We start from the raw sequence: 16,583 nt of genomic DNA on the forward strand, positions 1-16,583 counted from the left end.
AATCCAATGGCTCAGAACAGAGCATTGATGATGAGTTGGGTATTCCTTCTATTGTTACACCTGGAGTAAGGAAGACCAGGGATGTTTTGAGAGCACCTCGGAGTGAACCTACTTTGCGCAGGTCTACGAGAGCTAGGTATCCTGTGGATAGGCTGAAATATGATGGATTTACAGCCATTCACTATGCATATATGGTCAAAGTGATACAGGAACTAGAACCCACTTCTTTTGAGCAAGCCATGGGAAAAGAAAAATGGGAGAAAGCCATGGATGAAGAAATGGATGCCTTGGAAGCAAATGCTACATGGGAATTGGTACCTTTGCCTAAAGGTAAAAATGCAATTGGCTGTAAGTGGGTTTATAAGGTGAAGCACAATGCAGATGGTTCTGTGAACAGATACAAGGCAAGATTAGTAGTCAAGGGGTATGCACAAACATATGGCATTGACTATGAAGAAACATTCAGTCCGGTTGCAAGGATGGCAACCGTAAGAGGAGTCATTTCTATGGCTGCATCAAAGGGATGGTCTTTACATCAGATGGATGTAAAGAATGCCTTCTTGCATGGTGATTTGCAAGAAGAGGTCTATATGGAGCAGCCACCAGGTTATGTGCATGCTTTTCATCCTGAGTTTGTTTGCAGGTTGAAGAAAGCCTTGTATGGCTTGAAGCAAGCACCTAGAGCATGGTCTGACAAGATAGGACAGTATCTTGTCACTATTGGCTTTCAAATTTCCAAGGCAGATTTCTCACTTTATGTGAGAAAAACAGAGAAAGGTATTATGCTACTTGTCATTTATGTTGATGATTTGATTATGACAGGTGACAGTGATGAAGATATCCTTCATGTGAAAATGCTATTGAAGCAGAATTTTGAGATGAAGGATTTGGGAGAGCTGCGTTATTTCTTGGGCATTGAGGTGATTAGATCACCAAGTGGGATACAGCTCTTGCAGAGGCAGTATGGATTGGACATGCTGTCCAAATATGGGATGATAGGCTGTAAGCCTATTTCAGTTCCTTTGGAGCAGAATGTGAAGCTGAGCACAGATGCAGGTGAGCTTCTAGAAGATCCTACTATATATAGACGCATAGTAGGAAGTTTGATTTATATGACTATTACCAGGCCAGATTTGAGCTATGTTGTTGGATTGGTAAGTCAGTTTATGCAGGCTCCAAGGAAACCACATTTGGATGCGGCTAGACGCATACTCAGGTATGTGAAGTCCACATTGCAGTATGGACTATTTTATGAGACTGGGGTTCAGATACAGTTGCATGGATACACTGATGCTGATTGGGCTGGTAGTATCTATGATAGACGATTTACCAATGGATATGTGTTCTCTTTTGGGAGTGCTGCAGTCACTTGGAGCAGCAAGAAACAGCCTACAGTTGCCTTGTCGAGCACAGAGGCTGAGTACAGGGGTGCAGCAATGGCTGCATGTGAGGTAGCTTGGTTGCATAAGCTACTTTATGATATGCATCAGTCTACAGATGGGCCAGTTGTCATTTATTGTGACAACATGAGTAGTATACACTTGGCAAATAACCCAGTCTATCATGCTAGAACAAAGCACATTGAGGTGCATTATCACTATGTGCGAGAGAGGGTTTTACTAGGTCTTATTGATCTAGTTTATGTCAGCACAGAGGATCAGGTAGCTGACATATTCACGAAGGCATTGGGCGCAGAGAAGCTACGCAAGTTTAGAGACTTGCTTGGTGTGCAGGAATTGGGATTGAGCTCGAGGGGGAGTGTTGAGATATCGAGCTCCACTCGTGATACGCCAAGGTGACCGTTGTGTATTTATGTCACTGACTTGTCAGTTGCAGACGCGGTTGGTACACCACCCATGAATAATAGCTACATGATAGCTATCCTTATCTACTCTAGTTCGTGGCTCAGTTAGTATGCCACCTTAGTTAGTTGAGTTTGGTTTGAGACCCATATATAGGGTTCTTCTATTTCTTTGTACTTGAGTTCTTTTGGCTTACACAACTAAGAAGAGGAAAACTGTTTTCAACCTCCACCCTTGTGTGTATCCCCCCATTGTGCAAGCAAGAAAGCTTCAAGTGAGACTCCTTCCTTCTCTCCCACAATCTTGACACTTGGTCCATTCGAAGACGATCAACAGCTTGTAAAAAGGTCTAGCGATCAATGCATAGTTCAGTACAAACCGCCGATAGTACCCCGTATGGCCTAGGAAGCATTGAACTCCCTTGTAGTTGATTGGGGGTGGAAGGTCAACAATAACCTTGAGTTTCAAGAAGTCAGTGGCAATGTCGTTCTTCGACATCACATGCCCTAAGATGCATCCATGCTTTACCCAAAGCTGGCACTTTATTTAAGGGGTTCAAGGAGAGACGATATAAGCGACACCGATCAAAGACTGCATGGAGTTTGTCTAAGTATTCGATCCAGGTTGAGTGGATGCAGAGGTTGTTGACAAAGACTTCCAACTCCTTGCAAAGCATGTCTTTAAAGATGGTGCACATGAGGCGCTGGAAGGTGGCAGGGGCATTAGTCAACCCAAAGGGCATGCCTATGTAAGCAAAGATGCCCCACTCAGTGGCGAAGACAGTCTTGTGCCTATCCGCAGGATGCACTTGCACCTGGTTGTACCCTGAGAAGCCGTCCATAAAATTGTAGGCTTCCTTGCCTGCCACTCTCTCAAGCATGTGCTCGGTGTACGGCAATGGATAGTTGTTCCTCTTAATAGCAACATTCACCTTCGCAGGATGCACTTGCACCTGGTTGTACCCTGAGAAGCCATCCAGAAAACTGTAGGCTTCCTTGCCTGCCACTATCTCAAGCATGTGCTCGGTGTACGGCAATGGATAGTTGTTCCTCTTAGTAGCAGCATTCACCTTCTTGTAATTGATGCACACTCAGATTTTTTCATTCTTCTTTATCACAATGACTATGGGTGATACCCAATCTGTGTGTTCAATTTCGTAAATGAATCCCGCTCTCATAAGCTTATCAATCTCCTCTTTGATAGCATGAGCGTGTTTTGGATTCATAGGGTACGGTTGCTACTTGACCAGCATTGCATCTGGTGTCATGGGTATGTTGTGAGTCATGACACTCGGATCTACCCCCTTAAGCTCTTCTAAGGACTAGGTGAGCACGTCTATGTACTCTCGCAAGAGAGCGACAAGACTCGTTTCTTCTTCCTCAATCAAGTCATCGGCAATGAAGACTGGTCGGGGCATTTCCCCTTCCTAGGCTAGGTTTACCTCCTTGACCTTGGCTGGTCCCTCGATTGGTTTGCTCATTTTCCCTTAACGCTTGGTACCTAACAGAACTACTACCCTATCCCCTTTTTTGAATTTCGTAAATCATTTAGGGAGGTCCTGCAGTTTTCGTTGTTCTTCCGTTCATGTATCCATAGGTTGTTTTGCCTTTTTTTGCCTTAATCGTCTGCGCCTCAGGTGGACGGGTAGGTCCCCCTTGGTGCATCTGGCTGTGGCAGCCTAGGGATTTTTGGATCACTATCCTAACTAACCTCTGACTCAGAGTCAAACTCCCTGTCCTCGCTAGAAGAGGTGGTCTCCCCTGGTGGGCGCAGTTGACGGCAACTCTGTCCTAAGCACTGATGTCGTTCCTGGCTGGGCTAGGCCTGCTTGCTCAAGGTCTATGGCTCCTACGTGTTCCAACTAGGCATAATCACATTCCATGTGCATGACTCCTCGATCTATCGTGAAGATACTCTTTTTCTATGGCTTGGAGTATGCTCGTATTTGCTCTATTTCTTGTCCTTTAGTGTCATATTCCACGGTATCTACCTCACCCTCACTTTCGTTCACTGAAGGATTGGCAGTCTTTGTATTTGTCGTTAGAATCCTCTTCATCATATTGCTCGTCATTTCCTAGGGCTTGGTATATCTTTTGTCGTTGGTCAAGAACTAGGGCCTAGTTATACATGAGGTTTAAGTCATGCACTCTGGTCCATTACCACTTGGATTCATCTAAAAGATCTTGGAGTGGTTTGAAGTTTGTAGCTAGATTGCCAGCTAGCTTGTCCGTTAAGTATTCCAATATCTCTTGGAGTTCCCTTTTGTTGGTTGGGACTTGGAAGTTGACAGGCTTAGGTTTTCTACGAAGGGTTCCTACCATCATGCAAACTGGTACGGAGGGTGTGTCATTAGACTTGCCAATTGTTTTGATGGCTTGCTCATACGCCTCATGATCTGAGAATGGCAGGTCGATTGTAGCAAGGATGTGCATCCAATCCCGCTCGTCCTCTGGGCATGGGATATACTTGGTCAAGGGCCCATAGGACTTCTTGACCTGGGTGTTACCCTTGAGCATAGCAGAGATGGCATCTAAGTTGACTAGTGAGGTCTTCCAAGTGTCCATCTCTATTCTCACGGGATCCGTTCTATTTCCAAGGAAGATCAAGCCGTTACCCCAATCTTCAATGACTCTAGTGTTGTGCATCTAGGGTTGGCCTAATAGGATATCATAGTCCACTCCCTTCATGAATATAAAGTCGACAGAGAATTGGACACTTGCGATCTTCACTGGCCAATTCTTAAGCACCCCGAATCGCTTGACTCTCATACCGTTTGCTAATGTGACATTAAACCTAGCAGTTTTGACAAGCGGGTTTCCCCAAGTCTGAAGCACTGCGTGGCTAAGCACACTAACCCCAGCTCCCATGTCCACGATTCCCTTTCTCGTTGTATTGCCTAGGGCTAGAACCAGTAAGACCGCATGCATCTCGTAACCCTCCCAAAAGGCATTGACGTGTAAGGATTTAGGCATAGAGTGCAACGTCAAACTTGGTATTTGTGTCTCTGCATCATGGTCATGAAGGTCTGCTATGACCTGCTCTCATGACCCTTCAACACACTGTTGAGATGACAAGCTCAACACATGTGGACATTGATGATGGACCGCTTGGTTAGTTGGGTCCACACGTCTACACTTAGCAGGTCGGTGATCATTATGACTCTCACATGGCCACTGACTCATTACTTATTATATTTAGGTTGTTACACCTATTTACAGCTGGCATAGTTATAGTGTCAGTCGACTAGTGTAGTCCGTTATGCATTGTTTGACTTAGTAGGCCACTTTCCTTTATGTTATATCTTATCTATACTTTGTGTACATTATAAAGTGTGTGGAAGAAGAAGAAGAAACCAGCAAGAAAACTTTTTGGCCTCTATCTCTCTTCTTGTCTCTTGAGTGAGCTTCTCCTTATGCATTCTGTGTGTGTTCGGCGTAGCATCTTGAGCAAGTCCCCCCACCACGCGATTCTTGGCATGGTATCAGAGCCGCGCCACTAAGAGAGGCCAATTTCAAAGGTTGAAGTGAAGGAGAAGAAGCAAGGTTCAAGCAAGCAAGCCACGGGTAAGAAGCTCTCCCATTCTTCCACTCTCTCTCTTGGATAGTGCTTGTGGAGGCATCGGAAGCAGGGTCGAGCAAAAATCTCAGATTGCAGTGAGATTTGGTGTGCATGAAGAGCACTGTGTATTCTGCAGACAAGCCCTTTAGGGCTTGTTTGTAGTTATTTTGGGCATCTAAGGCCGTTTCAGGCCCCATTTTAGAGCTGTAAGGTTGCGGGCAATAGTTTCAGGGTACATTGTGATTTCGGCTGTTTTGATCGAAAGTGGGTGCGCAGGTTACAGATGTTGAGATATCGAGCTCCACTCGTGATATGCCAGGGTGACCGTTGTGTATTTATGTCACCGACTTGTTAGTTGCAGACGCGGTTGGTACACCGCCCATGAATAATAGCTACATGGCAGTTATCCTTATCTACTCTAGTTCGTGGCTCAGTTTGTATGCCACCTTAGTTAGTTGAGTTTGGTTTGAGACCCATATATAGGGTTCTTCTATTTCTTTGTATGAGAGTTCTTTTGGCTTACACAACTAAGAAGAGGAAAACTGTTTTCAGCCTCCACATTTGTGTGTATTCCCCCATTGTGCAACCAAGAAAGCTACAAGTGAGACTCCTTCCTTCTCTCCCACAATCTTGACAACATATTGCAAATCTATAATTCTTGAGGTGTTTGCAGGAAGCAAACATAAGGTTTATCTGCAAATTGGTTGCAGATTGCATGTATTGTTGAGCAAACAGTGAAAAAGGTTGTCTGGTGTATTGCTGTGCACTACAGGTCGAGGGTTGCAGAAGATTTGCTTGATGTTGGTATTAATTTGGTGATAATGGCAGAGAATAGTGGAAGCCCCATCATTGAGAAGCTCGATAAGAACAACTACCCTTCATGGAAGTTTCATGTCACGAAGTTCCTTATTGGAAAAGGCCTCTACGAGTTTGTTTCAGGTGAAGAAAAGAAGCCGGAGGTGAGTGATCCTCCAACTACAGAAGAGACAAAGGCACGGAAGGAATGGAATGCAAAAGACAAGAAGGTCATGTATTGGTTGTCTGCAGTAATTGACAATAATATGCTGGGACACATTAGAAATGCAGAGAATTCATATGTAGCTTGGACCATACTTGAAAGTATGTTTTCTGTAAATATAAAGGCACGAAAGATTCAACTCAAGCAAGAGTTGAATACATTGAAGAAAGGGAAGATGTCTATCAATGAGTATGCACTGAAGGTAAGGAGCATTGCAGATGTCTTGGTAACGATTGATGCAATGCCCGATGATGATGATTTGGTGTCGTCTAACTTGGGTGGAATTAACAATGAAAAGACTTGGAAGTCTTTTGTAACTTCCGTATATGTTAGAAAGCCATTTTCTGATTTCGATGAGTTGGTCTCACTTATGATCACTGAAGAGATCAACATGCAGAGTGAGACATCTGAAAAAAGTGGTGAACAGGTCCAAGCTTTCTACTCCAGTTTAGGAAGGGGACGTGGCAAGTTCTCTTCAAGAGGCCATGGTACAGGATGTGGTAGTGACAACCAGCAAAACAGATTGAATCAGCAATTTGGTGATATGCAGGTTTTAGGAGGTCGTGGTAACTTTAGAGGCAGGGGGAGCTTTAGAGGAAGAGGTGGATGGCAGAACGAAGGTTCTAACAACTCTGGTATTGTATGTCACTATTATGGCAAAACAGGTCATATTGCAGCCCAATGTTATGCTAAGAAAGATGATATCCACAGTGGTAAGTTGCAGCAAGGAAACTATGCATCGTCTTCACGACAAAATGAAGACAAAAATGAACGTCTGTTTGTTATGCAGCATATGCTGAATGCTGTTACAGGAAATGGATCGCATGATGATGTTTGGTATGTTGATTCAGGTGCATCCAATCATATGACCAGCCATGCACAATGGTTTGGAGAGATGCAGGATTTACAAAATGTAGGTTATGTGCAGACAGGTGATGATTCATGCCACCTAATTTCACACATTGGAAAAGTTCCCTTGTCCTTTCATGATGGTAAGACAAAGGGTCTTTCAGATGTATTACATGTGCCATCTATTACAAAGAACTTGGTGTCAGTCGGTCAAATGGTAGAGCAAGGGCTGCAAGTCAGATTTAATGCAAAGGGATGCTTTGTAGAAGACTTCAATGACAAGTGCAGGTTAGTTGCAAAGGGAAGTAGAGTTGGACGTATGTTTACTCTGGATGCTAGAATTCCTACTATGAATGCTGCTATGTATGCTAAAGGAAAAGGTGTTGTTGTAGACATTGAAATTTGGCACAAACGCATTGGACATGCAAATGTACAAAGGCCGAAATTAATGCAGTCCAAAGGGTTAGTTAAGGTTTGCCTACATTTAGATTTGCAAAATTTCATAAGGTATGCGAAGCATGTCAGTTTGGTAAGCAGGCAAGACAACCCTTTTCACATGATAGAGAATGTACAAAGGCTGAAATTAATGCATTCCAAAGGGTTAGTTAAGGTTTGCCTACATTTAGATTTGCAAAATTTCATAAGGTATGCGAAGCATGTCAGTTTGCTAAGCAGGAAAGACAACCCTTTTCACATGATAGAGATGTAAGCAGAAATATCCTTGATGTTGTGCATATACGGACATTTGGGGGCCTACACAAAATGTATCTCTTGGAGGCAGTTCATACTTTGTCACATTCATTGATGATTGTTCTAGAAAGTTGTGGGTATATTTTATGAAGGAAAAGAGTGAAGCGTTTGAGCACTTTAGAACTTTCAAGGCTGCAGTTGAAAGAGAAACATGCTTGAAAGTAAAGTGCTTGAGATCAGATGGAGGGGGAGAGTACCGCTCGAATGAGTTCAGTGATTTTCTAAGGTCTCATGGGATAAAGAGACAATTCACATGCAGGTATACCCCACAGCAAAATGGGGTTGCAGAAAGAAAAAACAAGCATATTGCAGAAGTTGCACGTGCCTTGATGGCTGAAAAGAATATGCCTAAGCATTTCTGGTCTGAGGCTATTCATACTGTTGTTTATACTATGAACAGAACTCCCACAGCTGCAGTTCATGGTATGAATCCTAAAGAATGTTTTACTGGCAAGAAGCCTGATGTATCACACTTGAAAGTGTTTGGCTGCATTGCGTATATTCATGTGCCAGATGAGTTGCAGAAGAAACTGGATCCAAAGGCTGAAAATTGTGTATTTATTGGATACTCTTTAGAGCAGAAAGGGTATCGCTGTTATAACCTTGTCACATGTAAGTTCAGAGTGAGCAGGGATGCCATCTTTGATGAAATGAGTAGTTGGTATGCATCTAATGGTGATGCATTGGATGATGATGATGATCATGACACTTATGTGCAAGCTGAAAAGCAAGAATCACGGACTCTTAGTGGACCAAAGAAATAATCCGGTAGTCCTTGGTCTAGGAGACTAAGGAGTACCTCTACATCTTCAGGTGCATCTAGTAGCACTACAAGTAAAGACAAAGGAAAGAATAAAGTGTCAAAGGCATTAATGCAGTTCTTGATGGAGACTACAGTGGCTCAGAGAACTTGGATGATGAGCTTGGCATTCCTTCAGTGAGGACTCCAGGTATGCAAAGAGCACACGTTAATGGAAAGACTCCATTGAGTGATCTAGTGGTACGCAGGTCTAGCAGGGTGAGATACCCTATTAAAAGATTTGGTTTTGAAGGTTATGCAGCTCACCATTATGCTTATATGGTGAAACTAGTTGAGGATGTTGAGCCCACATGTTTTGAGGAGGCTGTTGGTCATGCTCATTGGGATGCAGCAATGGACGAGGAGATGGCTGCATTAGAGGGCAATAAGACTTGGGATTTAGTATCATTGCCGAAGGGCAAGAAAGCTATTGGATGTAAGTGGGTTTATAAGATTAAGCACAATGCAGATGGTTCTATTAGTAGGTACAAAGCTAGGCTGGTTGCAAAAGGCTATGCCCAAACATATGGCATAGATTATAATGAAACCTTCAGTCTAGTTGCTAGGATGGCAACTGTTAGATGTGTGATTGCTTTGGCAGCAGCCAAAGGTTGGAGGTTGCAACAAATGGATGTGAAGAATGCCTTCTTGCATGGTGACTTGCAGGAAGAAGTGTATATGGATCAACCAACAGGTTATGAAGATTTAGAGCATCCCACGTATCTGTGCAGGTTGAAGAATGCGCTTTATGGGCTCAAGCAAGCACCTAGAGCATGGACTGACAAGATCAGAGAGTATCTTATCAATATTGGCTTTTATGTTTTTTATGCTAATCACTCACTTTATGTGAGAAAGGGAGATGCAGGTTTGGTCATAATAGTCATCTATGTGGATGACTTGATTATTACAGGTGATAGTGATACTGGGATTGCTGAAGTCAAGGACTTTTTGATGAAGAAGTTTGAGATGAAGGATTTAGGTGAGCTAAGTTACTTCCTTGGCATTGAGGTGATCAGATGTGATGATGGTATATGGCTGTCCCAAAGACAATATGGCTTGGATATGTTGTCCAAGTATGGTATGACAGCATGCAAACCACTTTTAGTCCCATTGGAGTAGAATGTAAAGTTGAGTGCTGATGTTGGGGATGAGATAGAAGACCCTACTATGTTCAGGAGGATAGTGGGGAGTTTGATCTACATGACCATTACAAGGCCAGACTTGAGCTACGTTGTTGGTCTTGTGAGTCAGTTTATGCAAGTACCTAGAAAGCCACATTTGGATGTAGTCAGACGCATATTGAGATATGTGAAGTCCACATTACATTATGGACTTTTCTATGAGGCAGGTATAGATGTACAGGTGTTTGGATACACAGATGCAGATTGGGCTGGTAGTATGTCTGATAAAAGATCTACCAGTGGATACATGTTCTCTCTTGGTAGTGCAGCAGTTGCTTGGAGCAGTAAAAAGCAATCTATAGTTGCTTTGTTGAGTACAGAGGCTGAGTATAGAGGTGTTGCTGTTGCAGCATGTGAGGTAGTATGGCTACAAAAGTTAATGGCTGATTTGGATGTGCAGGTGGAAGGTCCAATTGTCATTTCGAAGATGGCACATTATTATACACAATTCTTGAGCATATCAGAGCAGGGATTCATAGAGATTCCGAGATATATGCAGATCTATATGCCACATCAATTGAGAGTTCTTATTGGATAGCTCAGGGTATCATCACATCAGCTTATGATTGAGAGTGGCAGAGCCAGTGGCATCCCACTGGAGGAGAGGATATGCCCCCTTTGCAGATCAGAGGTGGAGAGTGAGGAGCATTTTGTTCTCAGATGCCCGACATACTCAGAGTTGAGATCTAGATACACATTGAGAAGCTCACTTCAGGGATGTATGACTAATATGGATCAAAGATCATTTGGCCGTTTTCTGGGAGAGGCATGGCACATCAGAGAGCAGAGCACACAGCGGGTCCCAATCAGAGAGGGGCCCACCCAGACGACTATTACATAGTTCTTTCAGACAAATAGAGTGAGAGCTACTATATGAGCCTCTAGCCAGATCTCCGGGCTCACATTACAGCTGGCTGAGGACCAGTGTACCCGACGCCACATGACGATCCGTGGGTTTCGGACCCCACAGCCACACCGACAGTAGATCCGGAGGATTCTTGATCTACATCGACAGCAAACTGAGATCCGATGACACTCGACACATTGGATCTCAGATATCCAGTTTGCTCTTTCTCCACCACCGATGTACCACATCCTGCATCCAAGAGGGATCACCTACTATTAACGACTTTGACGACTGCTACTACATCCCAGGATAGTATATCTCCCTGCATCTGTTACTTATACACATCGCACCACTTTATCACAGCCGACAGTTGTTTCCCTATCATGGCCGACATTTGTTCCCCCTTTGTAGCCATTATCTGGAGTACCAGAGCTACATACGCACATACACATACACGACACTTATCACACTCACAACACTGTATTTTCAGTTTCCAGTTTTTAGCTTTTCATTCAGCACTTTTATTTTGGATAGTTGGACCTCATCAGTTGTATCACAGTTTGTCTCATAGGCCAGTTTTGGTCTTCAGAAGACGTTAATATAACTTTCTTTCTTTCTTTCTTTCTCTCTCTATCTCTCTTTCTCTCTCTTGATCTCCCACCATAGCTCTTCCAAGCAAGCTTCGATCCTTCTCACCTTTCAGTTAAGGTTTGTATATGTGAATGATTTCATTGAAGGTTGAACATTGCATTGAGACACTTAGGTGCATGAGAAATGCAAAAAGCCTAATTGTGCATGGCTCACCTTGCATTGCACCATCAAAGTGTGCGGGTAAGCATAAACTTGCAAAGTGATTTAATTAACAAAGAACACATTAAAGGGAAATTATTCTAAGAAATGAACCCACCAGTAGGACTTATAAAACCCCAAGGACCATGAAAAAAATCCAAAAAACCCAACATTGAGAAGTGAACAGCCTCAAACCACTTGATAACCTACTGAAGAAAAGAACAAAGTACAATTAGAGACGTGTCCTTAGATGACCTAATCACCCTCATTGAAACCTTAATAGCTCAAGAGACCACCAACATGGCAAGTGATAGCACGAACTTGGACAACCAAGACCTTTACCTAAGAGATTTTCCAATCGACATACATCAACTCATATCCTAATACAATTGTCAAACAAAAATAGCAAACCACCATAGGAGACCTATAGATAAAATTGTAGCTAATCTTGAGGAGAAGAGGAGGCTAGGAAGAGTTGCTCTACAATGCATAGCTAGCTACAACTAGGAGCAATGTGATCAAAGGCTATACTAGGAGATAGAGCTCAAAAAGGTCCAACAAGTCCTAGCCATCGCAAGAAAAAATAGAGTAGGAGGAAATGCCAATAGGGAGAGAGTGTTATAAGTGGATCTTACATTGAGTGAGCTTCTCATAAAAAAGGCGAGTGTTACATAACACTGCCTTGGAGAACAAAGTAGAGCAACCCTAGCAACTGCATTGCTAGCTAGACTAGGAATCCCCCCAAATGCTAGAAGCTAGACCAAGATGCCTATAGTTGAAGAGGCAATACGTATGGATGACTTGCTGAGAGTGAGAAGCTCAAGAATCACATCGCAAGAGAACATGCCCCCTAGGAAAACTCAGAGAATCACAACCCTTAATGAGTGATCAAGCCATAGCATGCAAGATAAGGGAAAATACATGGACCAAAACCAAGAGATAGTTGACTTGAAGTTAGAGTTTTCCAAGCTACAAGAGATGTTGAGAAGGCTAGTATGACCCTGTGTGTAGTGTGTGCATTGTGGTGGGAATCGTCTTTTACCTGAATGCCCGATCCTAAATCATAGCCTTGTGCTAAGTGTGGTAGATTTGGACTTGATGTGATGCACTGTCAATTATAAGAAGACTCCCATATCCACAACCCTATTCTCAACCGCCCTACTATCTAGGGAATAGGCATCCCAACTTTGTAAGAGGATATCCATTAGCTCTATTAGTGCCTAATGACTTGAAGCCATCTACCCCTAGGATTGACATCAACCTCACAGGAATCCCTAGGCTGCTTAGACCCGTAGTGACCCATCCACTGAGCAATGCTTCGATACACTTTGTAGAGGAGCCACTCAAGGATGAAATGTATGTGAAACCCTATGTCTCCCATGATGAGGATGGTAATCCTATATTGATGGACTTTAGACTAGTGCTGGTTATCGCTTTAGGCAAGGGAAGATGTAGAGGTCTAGGAGGGCGTGCGAACCAAGAGCCACTAGCATGTTGATCCATCTCGTTGTCCTGAAAAGGAGTAAGAAAATAAGGACAATGCTGACTAGAGATGTTTAGAGTGTGGAGTTACGTATTTGTATGTTGATTGCCCTAGACAAAAACACTCAAGTAGTGTGGAAATTGTGCCATCAGTACCACTTGACCCTTTAGTGGCAAAACACCTAATGATGAAGCCACACCAATCCCACTAAACATCATGAACCACATTGTTAGGTTAATGAATGTCAATGAAAAAGACAAGGAGGAAACCTAAGACAACGTGAACTAGAACACATTTTTAGGGACCATCCATATTCCCTAAACATATGAAAGGGGGCTAATTAGGGATTGACCCTCACTAGTGAATCCCAAACTTGCAAGTGTGATGACCATAGAGCTGACCAACACTAGAATTTACCTTGACAAGCCCAATAATTGATCAAATTAGTCGGTCACTTACGGTTTACTTCCCAATAGAGATACTATTTGAGTGCCTAGATGACAAACCACCCATTGAGACCTTATAGAGGATCAAAATTGATTACAAGGTGTGATCGCAACTCGCCTAAAAGTGTTGGAATTTTACAAAATTGATTGGCAAGGTGTGTATATGTGAATGATTTCATTAAAGGTTGCACATTTAATTGTAGGCACTTAGGTGCAAATGTGAAAAGCCTAATTGTGCATGGCTCTCCTTGCATTGCACCATCCAAGTGTGTGGGTAAGCGTAAACTTCCAAAGTGATTTAATTAACAAAGAACACATTAAAGGGAATTTATGCTAAGAAACGAACCCAACAGTAGGACTTGTAAAACCCCTAGGACCATGAAAACAAACCAAAAAACCCAACATTGAGAAGTGAAAAACCTCAAACCACTTGATAACCTAAAATACAATTAGAGACATGTCCTTAGTTGACCTAATCACCCTCATTGACTTCTTAATAGTTCAAGAGACCACCAACATGGCAGGTGTTAGCATAAACTTAGACAACCAAGACCTTGACCTAGTAGATTTTCCAATCGACATATAGCAACTCATATCGTGATATGACTGTCAAACAAAAATAGCACACCATAGAAGATCTATAGATAAAATTGTAGCTAATCTTGAGGATAAGAGGAGGATAGGAAGAGTTTCTCTACAATGCATAGCTAGCTACAACCAGGAGCAACATGCTCAGAGGCTATACTAGGAGATAAAGCTCAAGGAGGTCCAATGAGTCTTAGCCATCGCAAGTAAAAACAGAGTAGGAGGAAATGCCGATAGATAGGGAGAGAGTGGTATAAGTAGATCTTACATTGAATGAGCTTCTCACAAAGCGAGTGTTACATAACACTGCCTTGGAGAGAAAAGTAGAGAAACCCTAGCAACTTCATTGCTAGCTAGACTGGGAATCCCCCCAATTGCTAGAAGCCAGACCAAGCTACCTATAGTTGTAGAGCAACTTGAAAAGTATCAATCATGTAACAATCATTATAGCTTCATTGAGTATTTTGAGTAGGTATGTGAGGCAAACAACCTCGTAGACCTCACTCAATAAACACAAGCTTTTAGACTCTATCTAAGAGACAAGGGACAAACTTGGTTTTGCTAGCCAAGAAAATGCTAAGCACAACTTCAATAGCCTAAAGAATATTTTCATTCTGAGATTTTCCAGAGCCGAATACTTAAACAACCTTGTTGTCATGCTGATGAATGTCAATCAAAAAGACAAGGAGGAAATTTGAGACTATGTCACTCACATGAGAAGTCTCTATAAGAGGACTCCAATGATGGAGTGACCCAATGAGAGAGCAATCTCCATCATGTTTTATCAATAGAATCCAAAATGAAGAACTCTATAAGGCCTTAGCTAGTAACTCAAACATGAAAGGGGCATGTTAGCCAGGGTCTTTGAAGAGGCAATATCCATGGAGGACTTGCTGAGAGGAAGAAGCTTAAGAGAATCACATCGCAAGAGAACACCACCTCTAGAAAAACTGAGAGAATCACAGCCCTTAGTGATTGATCAAGCCATAGCATGCAAGATAAGGGGAAAAAAAACAACCAGAACCAAGAGATAGGAGACTTGAAGTTAGAGTTTTCCAAGCTACAAGAGATGTTGAGAAGGCTAGTATGATCGCATGTGTAGTGTTGTGTGCATTGTGGTGGGAACCATCTTCTAGTTGAATGTCCTGATCGTAGATCACAGCCTTGTGCTAAGTGCGGTAGATTTGGACATGATGCGATGCACTGTCAATTATAAGAAGACTCCCATACCCACAACCCTATTCTTAGCCCTACTATCTAGGGAATAGACATCCCAACTTTGTAAGAGGATCTCCATTAGCTCTACTAGTGCCTAATGACTTGAAGCCATCTACCCCTAGGATTGACATCAACCCCACAAGAATCCCTAGGCTACTTAGACCCATAGTGATCCATCCATCGAGAAATGCTCCGATGCACTTTGTAGAGGAGCCATTCGACGATGAAATGTATGTGAAACCATACATCTCCTATAATGAGGACGGTAATCCTATATTGATAAACTTTAGACAAATGCCACGGTTATGGCTTTAGGGAAGGGAAGAGGTAGAGATCTAGGAGGGGGTCAAGAGAGCCATTAGCATGCCAGACTTGTGGACATCTAGGGCACATTTCATCTTGTTGACGTGAAAAGGAGCAAGAAAACAAGGACAAGGCCGACTTGAGCTATTTAGAGTGTGGAATTACATATTTGTAAGCTGATTGCCCTAGACAGAAACCCTCTAATTGTGTGGCAATAGTGTCATTAGTACCACTTGACTCTTTAGTGGCAAAACACCTAATGATGAAGCCACACCAATCCCACTAAACATCATGAACCACATTGTTAGGTTAATGAATGTCAATCAAAAAGAGAAGAAGGAAATCTGAGACAACCTGAACCAGAACACATTTTTAGGGACCATCCAAATCCCCCAAACATACAAAAGGGTGTGAGTCAATTGCCAGTTGACCCTAGCCGGTGGATCCCAAACCTGCAAGTGTGACCATAGAGCTGACCAATACTAGAATTTACCTTGACAACCCAAGAGTTGACTAAATCAGCTGCCCACTTGCAGTTTACTTTCCAATCGAGATACTATTTGACTGCCTAGATGGATGACATATAATTTTTTATGCCGAGAAGTGCTTAAAAATAACCAAAAATTCCAAATTTCAGGGGAAAAATAGACTTTGTCAAAGGCGGTAGCATCAATCAGTACGATTTTAAGTAGCAAGTCCCTAAAGCGCTAGTGCTTATTTCATAGAAAATCAAACGGTGGCGGATGGCCGAGCTGGAGTTTTCCTAGATGCAAAACGATGTCAATAATCCAACGCAAGTCTCAGATCTCCATTCCGAGGTCATATGATCCCCCATTTAATCCCTGCAAGGTTCAGGGTTGTGAAGCAACTACTAGATCTGGAAGCCGGGAAGAGTGGGACGGTGCCTAGCTTTGTAGATTTCAAATTCATGGAACCACCCGTCCAGATGGATCTC

At 42.8% G+C, this 16,583-nt stretch overlaps 1 pseudogene; it reads left to right on the forward strand.

The window, feature by feature from the left end:
* LOC148017779 (uncharacterized) overlaps positions 1–11,658 on the forward strand; it is a 101,647-nt pseudogene extending 89,989 nt beyond the window's left edge.
* The last annotated feature ends 4,925 nt before the right edge of the window (positions 11,659–16,583 follow it).

Source organism: Lygodium microphyllum, chromosome 21 (genome assembly GCF_053477565.2).
Source record: "Lygodium microphyllum isolate KBCC chromosome 21, Lygodium_microphyllum_v1.1.10, whole genome shotgun sequence".
NCBI classification, from domain to species: Eukaryota; Viridiplantae; Streptophyta; class Polypodiopsida; order Schizaeales; family Lygodiaceae; genus Lygodium; species Lygodium microphyllum.